The following is an 8432-nucleotide window of genomic DNA, read 5'->3' as shown; positions in this document are numbered from 1 at the left end:
CTGTTGAGTGCTGCTAGCCTGCCGGCCAGTCGTTGCATATCTTTCATCGTTGAAGGCGATGGCATGCGCTCGATCGCCTGAACTTTCTCCGGGTTTACCTTGAATCCATCTTTAGTCACGATGAATCCAAGGAATTTGCCTTCTTCCATTCCAAACGAGCATTTCCCTGGATTAAGCTTTATATTAACGCTTCGCAGAGTCTGGAATGTTCTGTCAATGTATGTGAGCATGGTATCCTCTTCCATGCTCATGACGACTAGGTCGTCCATGTAGATTTCGACACTTTTGCTTATTTGCCCGCGGAAAGTGTCATTCATCAGTTTTTGATAAGTTGCGCCCGCGTTGCGCAACCCAAACGGCATTTTTATATAACAGTAATTCCCGGTAGGAGTCCGGAATGTCGTTTTGTCTTCATCCTTGATTGCCATTTGTACCTGATGGTACCCTTTGTAGCAATCGAGGAACCACTTCCATCTGAATGGTGCGAGATTATCGACCTTTTCGTCGATTTCTGGAAGTGCGTACCAATCCTTGGGGCAGGCTTTGTTGAGGTCCTTGTAATCGACGCACATGCGCCAGCCCCCGGATGGTTTCTCTACCATGACTGGGTTGGATAACCAAGTCTGGTATTTAACTTCCCGCAGGATGCCTGCGGAGAGCAGTTCTTCGACCTGCTCTTGCATCGCCTGGTTTTTAGCGGATCCAAGGTGGCGTTGGCCTTGGATCACCGGCTTGATACCTGGCAAGGTATTCAAGTGATGTTGTGCAATATCACGCGGGGCCCCTGTCATATCTGCGGGTGTCCATGCGAAAATGTCTTGGTTCCTGAAGAGAAGCTGCTTCAGTTGCGCTTTTGTGGTCGGGGACAAGGCGTGACCCAAGGTAACCTTTTGTTCTGGGTATCTCGCGTTGAGAACCCATTTTTCTGGTTGGTTGTTGGGGGTGGGCCTTGCGACCTTGGTCGGACGTAGGTCGTCCGACATCATGACGTCTCTTCGAGCGTAGATTATCCCGACCCCCGATTCGGTTGGGAAACCGACTGCAGAGTGGGGGACGGATGTAATATTGAAATCTCCCTGGGATTCTCTCCCAAGGAGTACGTCATATCTGGAGGTGTGAGGTAAAACCATGAAGTTTACCTCTTCTGTTCTTGTGTGTCTTCCGCTGGTAAGACGCACAGGAAAAGTGATCTGGCCCAGGGGAAAGACAGTTTCCCCTGCGAACCCGGCCAAAGGGTAATCTACTGCCTGCAACCGGTCTTAGTCCTCCTGGTCAAACTGGTTGAAGCATTGTTCGTAGATTATGTCAGAAGTACTGCCCGGGTCGATGAATAGACGCTCGGTGCAGTAGTGTGCCAGTTGGCCTGTAATAACGACGGCGCGCCTATCGCGCGGTCCGCCTCGGACTTTTGGAAAGATGACTTGCTCGTCTTTCCAGTCATTGTCCGGCCTTCTCGCCGCTTTGCGCGGCCTACCTTTGCCTCCGTTGATCATGTGGGTGGAGGCCACGTACATGGTTTTCTTCCCGGAGGAGGTGCCTTCGCCATGAGGGGTGATGCGCTTGGTGGGTTTTTGCCCACCTGGCAAAAGGTGTTGCAGTTTCCCCTCTTTTAAGGCTCGCTCAATCTCCAGCCGGAGACTGATGCAGTTGTTGGTGGTGTGGCCCGAGTCCTTGTGGTACTCACAATAGAGTGTGAGATCCTGATTTTTCTTGGACTTCATTGGTTGGGCTGGTCGCAAGAATTGCGTGTCCGCAAGAAGGACCTCGCTTGGCGACATAGTGATCTCGGTCCAATTGCGGTCCCGAGAATCTTTCTTTGACGCCCGGTTGTCCCGTTGGGCGTTATGGTTTCTTGGGTCAAACGGGTTGGTTCGCGGGAAGTATGGTTTAGAAATACTGTCGCGATTTCCCGCGTCCCTGTTGCGTTTGTTGTTACGCTTGGACCCTTGGTAGGAGGTTTCGGCTTGGGGCTGTGCCTTTGCCAGATGCGGTTCAAGAGACCGCTGCGTCTGGGCATATGTCTTGACCGCGGTCATGACATCTTCCCATTTTTTAGGCAAGCCCTCCTTGCCAGAGATGGTCATGACCATTTGCTTGTCCCTGACGGCCTTGATGAAGTGGTTCCGTGCCATTTGGTCTGCCACGTCACCTATCTCCAGGCACTCTTTGTTGTAACGGACGACGAATGCTTCGATAGATTCGTCGTCCCTACGCCAGATATTCATGACGTCCATCGAATCACGTTCGTGGCGTCGTTGCTGGCTAAAATGGGCGAGGAACTTGGCATGCAAGTCCTCGAATGATTCCAGTGATCCCACTGGCAAAGAATCGAACCATGCCCTGGCCAGGCCCGTGAGGGTCTGGGGGAAAAAATTACACCAAGTGGGTTCATCCCACTGGCCATTGCACCCCGCACCCATGAAAATGTTCATGTGGTCGTCCGGGTCGGTCGAACCACTGTATTTCCCAACATTGAATGGGAACTTTGTTGTAGTGACAAGGGCGCGGGCGATCCACGGAGCGAATTTGGAGTTTTCGGCCGCAGCTTTTGGTCTGTAGGGTTTATTCTCAGGGCGCTTTGCAGCCCTGAGGTATGTATTGCGGGGGTGAGTGGGAGGAACATAGTTGCGTCCTCCCGGTCTGCTGCAGGTGTCATGCGAATCCCCACAATATGTATGGTCGTCCGGGTCGGTACGACCATACCCTTCGGTGTATGGTTGTGGGCCCAACCGGCTCTGAATTCCAGAGCCATGCCGGGATGCGGATCGGGCCTGTCCTCAACGTAAGGACCTAGGCGGGTATGCACTGGTCCCCTGGTGTGGGACCCGTACGCGGAATCATCCTCGTTGATTGTGTGGACCGAACAGTAAGATGATCCGCGGTCTTCACGTCGGCTTCTCGAAGTTGGACGTGAATGTGCCCTGCCTGCGTATTGTAAAATACGATCGGCAGGGGTGTGCGGTGCTGGGGTGGGCCCAACTTGTATCTGCGCTTCCACACAAGCGCGGTTGTATGTTGCTGTCAGCAAGGCTGCCTGCTGGTCGTACCAGGCATGAACGTCCATGCCTGGTGGGATCACAGATGCGTACTGTGGTAAGTCATGTCCAAACGTAAGGGAGGGACCCTTTTGTGCGGACGTGCCGATGTGTCCGGGTTGCGATGTTGAGGGATTGACCCCTACCGGACTTAGATTTGTCGGATTTTGGTTATCCCCACTGTTGTTTTGGTGATCAGTCATGATCGTGAGAGAGGGAAAAGGATGGTTTGAAAAGTGCTAAGAGTAGCGGTGGGCGCCAATGATGAAACAATGGTTAACCGGGCAGGGTTAACTCACTGGTCTCGTCAAGAAGGGTTAATCCCTTCCTCTCGAGGATCGCTGGCTGGATCACCGGTGGGTTGATCTCCTGCACAAGGAAACAAACCGTGACTCGTAACAAGGAGGATGGGGTGGGGGGTGCTCCTTGTTACCACTCTCCGGCGTAAGAATCAGTAATCTGCTTGGGAAGCAAAGTATGATAGTAGTAGTAGTGAGAGAGTTGTGAAGAGATACCTCAAACCTGGTTTGGGGTTGGTATTTATAGCCGAGGAGTGAAGGAGGAGGATGATGGACGGACTGACGACGTGCTGCACCTTTGCAGGTGTGTCAGGCTTGTCGGTTGTGGATGTTATGCCACGTCAGTCCGTTGCTTACGTAGCCCTGACAGGTGACTGCCATTGGTGCCACTTGCACTGTGGTATCAGTCCCACTTGTTGAGCGTATAGGATGCGGTGCGAGCCGTATCGCTGCCTGCGGTAACATCTGATGTTATCGCGTCTCTTGCTTGTGATCAAGAAATACGCGAGATGCGGTGCTGGCCGCATCGTCGCCTGTGGTGATTGTTGCTGTTATCCAGCTTCCTTGTATTGATAGAAGTGTTCACTGGACGCGATGCGAGGCCGCATCGCTGTGAATACTTCCGTTTTCATACACCAGATGTGATGCTATGTCGCATCACTCTACCGTTCTCATGTTCCAGGTAAGTCCTCCTTCATCACTAGACAGATTTAAATTCAACCCTTGTGTCTACGCGTTCTCGCATGGGCACAAGTAGGTTGTTGGCTGGTGGGGGTTTTGATAAGGGTAATGGTCTCTCGCGGTCGATGCTGACGCGAGATCTGGGACCATACCCCTTCAGCAAGCTTATGGTAGGAGTAAGTTCCATGCCGCTCTCGAGTGATTCACTAAAATACATATTTGGCCGAGTGTTGAGTGATCCCCCGTGAGGTATGTGAACTTGTATATAAATGGAATTTTAAAAAGGCATGTTATGCCCTAATAAGTAATTTATCTTATGTAATGTTTTTAATAAATCATGACGAATAGGATTGTAAATAAATAAAAAATAAAACTTAATAAAGAATCTTGGAAATCCCAACACTCTATGACAAGCCCAAAAACCTTCTCTTCTACCCATTCCATTTGGGAGTGTAAAAGCCACATTATAAAGAGTTTTGCTTGAGGACAAGCAAAGATTCAAGTGTGGGGGTATTTGATGTGCACAAAATGCAACATATAAATTACATCAATTGTGGCATAAAACTAACCCTTTTCTAGTACTAATGTTGGAAAAAGTGTGTTTTTGTCTTCGTTTTGTATTTTCAGGATTAAATGAGCTCAAATGAACAAAAGAAGCAAAAAGGCAGCTAAATCTAACATAAATACAAGAAAAGGAACAAACGTGGCACGCCCAACCCCCCGACAGCATCTTCCCAAGCAAAATAAAGAGAACAGAAGGCTGAACACGCCCCGTGTTCAGTGAGCACGGGGGCGTGCACAAGTGTCAGCAGAAAAGACAAAGTTGTAGAAGCTTCTATCACCCACCACGGGGTCGTGCTCAGCGGACACGGGGCCGTGGTCAACTCTAAGATTCACAGAATCTAGGGAAATCTTGATAGTACAGATACGCTTCTGCACACGGGGTCGTGCTCAGCGGACACGAGGGCGTGGTCAACTAATGCAGAAAAACTGCAATTAATGAAGAAAGAGAAGGAGGATGGACACGGGGCCGTGCCCGAGCTGCTGTTCAGACTATAAATAGGGGTGCTTGGCTCATTTGCAAACCATCCCTTGGCACACCACCTCTCTCACACTTCACCCACCCACCACCACCATCAAAACACCATCATCCATCATAGAGTGTGTGAGTCGTCTCGGGATCCAAGATTGATCGTAAGAGTTCTTGACAATCAAAGGCCATGTTTGCCTAAGTCTTTTACATCACTTGGTGAAGACAAGCATTTAGTGTAATAGTTTTTATTTTTAATCTTTTCGCACTTTTTATTTGGTTATGTATTAATGACTTTAATAACTAGTTTTATATGTTGAAGGTAATTCTTCCTTATCATTTGTCCGTGGTGTCTTGGCATTATTTTACTGTCTATATAAAATAAAAGATTTTCACCATTCATATCTCCACGATCAATATGGAGATATGTTGGCTACCTGGTCGGGGGTTAAGGGAATGGTTTGGTAAGAGTCTTGCCATTGTTCAGTGTATAGATCCTGCAAAGGACCTGGGTCAAATTTAGTAGGACCTCCTTCAATACCCAATGGTATTGGATGGCGGGGGTTCAAACTCTTTGATCCCCTCATATATAAACTACTATTAAAACTTTAACCCGGCTACCTAGGACTGTATCCCTGCTGACTCAGACTACTTAGTCGAGGGTAACGTCACCTTCAAAAGAGGGGCCTACCACATTATGCATTAATAACTTAATTAATTATCTTTCAATAATCCAACCCTTTAGGATTGTAACCTTGCTGACTCAAACTACTGGGTTCAGGGTAACGTCACCTTCAAAAGAGGGGCCTACTACAATAACTAAGATAATCTCTTAAAAAGTGCAAAAGTGCGTAAATAATCAAAGGTTACACTAAAGGTGAGTCGGATCCAAGTGATTCATCTTGTCTATCTGTTTTTACTTTTATTTTATTTTTCAGCATTTTAGTTAGTTTTATTTTTTTAGTTTAAAAACATTTTTCTAACTTTTTGATTTGATTAGACGTTGAGGATAAACGGTATTAAAAGCTCTTGTGTCCTTGGATGACCTCGGTATCTTACCAACACTATACTACGCTCACGATGGGTGCACTTGCCCATATGTGTGTTTAGTGTTAGTAAATATCGTGTTTTATAAATTTAAAACTTGGCTAAAAAGTGTAAAAGGGCTTAAAATATACATTAAAAATATATTACACTACACGCACATCAAGTTTTTGGCGCCGTTGCCGGGGACACAAGGATTTTTAGAAAGTTATGAATCAACGGCCTAATCGTTTTTTCTAATTTTTCAGTTTTTATAAGGATTTTCTTGATTTTTCAGTTTCTGCAGAGCTTAGCACGGGCCGTGCCTGGTCGGACACGGGCCGTGTCCAGCATTGTTACTGGCAGTTTTTATTTTCCGAGTTACAGAGAGTTGAGCACGGGGCCGTGTCGGTGCAACACGGGGCCGTGTCAAACTCCCCAGTAACAGGGATCCGGAAAACAATCACTGTATCTTCGACCACGGGCCGTGTTCACCTGAACACGGGGCCGTGGTGAAGCTTCTGACCAACGTTCTTTTTGTTTTTTTTATTGCAGGACTTGGAACCCAGGCACCACATCTGAACTCTCCACGTAGTGTATGAGCTCCAGTTCTACTAAAGATATAAAAGAACCCCTAGACGAACCCGAACGCTTTCTAATAAAAAGACTTAAAGCTAAAATCCAAGAGAAAGTTTCGGGGGACCCACTTTCAATGGCGGACCAACGTACCCTCATGGATTATCTACGACCCACCGTGGGGGCGCCGCTATCAATGCACCGAATGTCGAAGCCAACAACTTCGAGCTTCGGCCACATGTGATACAAATGCTTCAAAACTCCGCAACCTTCCATGGGCTTGCGGACGAGGATCCTCATCTACATATTACTAATTTCTTAGAAATATGTGATACCTTTCGGATCAATGGAGCATCAAACGACGCCATCCGCCTTCGAATGTTTCCATTTTCACTAAAAGACCGAGCTAAGGCTTGGCTTAATGCCCTCCCAGTTGGCTCGGTAAACACCTGGGATGAACTAGCCCAAAAGTTTCTATATAAGTATTTCCCTCCTGCTAAAACGGCTAAATTAATGACTGAAATTAATACATATTCACAAGAGGATGGGGAATCCTTATATGAAACTTGGGAAAGGTTCAAGGAGCTACTAAGAAAGTGTCCTCATCACGGTCTTGCGGTGTGGCAACAAGTATCCACTTTCTACAATGGGTTGTTGCCACACACAAGACAAACACTTCATTCTAGCTCCGGGGGACTTTTAGGTAATCGTCACCCAAATGAAATATATAACCAAATTGAGGAAATTGCTCAAACCAATTTTCAGTTGCACACTCCCCGAGGCAACAAATCTATCGCCCCGGGCGCCCATAAGGTTGATGAAAGCACTTCTTTACAAGCCCAAATCGAGGCCCCTTCTTCGAATATCAAAAGGCTAGAAATGACAAAAACGGCCTCGGTCATGGCTTGTGAAGGGTGTGGTGGGCCACATGAAAATTGGAGTTGTATGAAAGAAGTAGATGATCAAACAGAGTCGGTAAACTACATTGACAATAGACCTAGGCCGTCGGGTCCTCCAACGGGTACCTACAACCAAGGATCGCGTAACCACCCTAACCTTGGTTGGAGAGAACCCGACAATAGTAGTAACCAACAAAATCTAAACCAACGAACAAACTTTCAACAACCAAGAATCGAGTCACAAAATTTCTCTCAACAACATGGTGGACGAGAAAGGCTTGAAGATACTGTATCTCGCCTCATCTCCGACACCGAAAAGAAAAACTCGGATCGATTTCAACAATTGGAATCGAATTTTAGAAATCAACAAGCACTATACAAAACATTGAAAAACAATTAAATCAAATAGCTCAAAATTTCTCCGAGAGACCACAAGGCGCGTTACCAAGTAATACCGAAACCAACCCAAAGGCGCAAGTACATCTCATAACATTGAGAAACCGTACCGTGGGTCCCGAAGAGGCTCCATTACCGCCAACTGAAAGAAGCCAATCTAGCCAAACCACAACTCCACGCACGCCCAAACAAGAGAAGGCTTCTCCACCAATTCAAGAGCCTACTAAGACTCCTCCGGTCCCATACCCCGGTCGGTTAATTCGTCAAAAGACCGATGAGCAATTCGCAAAGTTCGAAAATTTACTAAAACAATTGCATGTTAATATTCCATTTATCGAAGTCCTAACTCAAATGCCTAAATATTCAAAATTTATGAGGGACTTCCTCACTCATAAAAGGAAAATTGAATCATTGCAATTAGTTAATTTAGGCGAAGAATGCTCCGCCTTACTACTCAACAAACTCCCACAAAAGAAGCTTAACCCCGGAAGCT

At 47.0% G+C, this 8432-nt stretch overlaps 1 non-coding gene across 1 annotated transcript; it reads right to left on the bottom strand.

The window, feature by feature from the left end:
- Window positions 1-7151: 7151 nt before the first annotated feature.
- Window positions 7152-7258, bottom strand: LOC118487923. The gene has a single exon (XR_004882856.1). It is a non-coding gene; the product is annotated as a small nucleolar RNA R71 (small nucleolar RNA).
- Window positions 7259-8432: the final 1174 nt, after the last annotated feature.

This window comes from Helianthus annuus, chromosome 15 (assembly GCF_002127325.2).
Source record: "Helianthus annuus cultivar XRQ/B chromosome 15, HanXRQr2.0-SUNRISE, whole genome shotgun sequence".
In the NCBI taxonomy this organism is placed as follows: domain Eukaryota; kingdom Viridiplantae; phylum Streptophyta; class Magnoliopsida; order Asterales; family Asteraceae; genus Helianthus; species Helianthus annuus.
The sequence above is the reverse complement of the archived record's forward strand: the minus strand, read 5'-3'. Positions and strand labels throughout refer to the sequence as shown.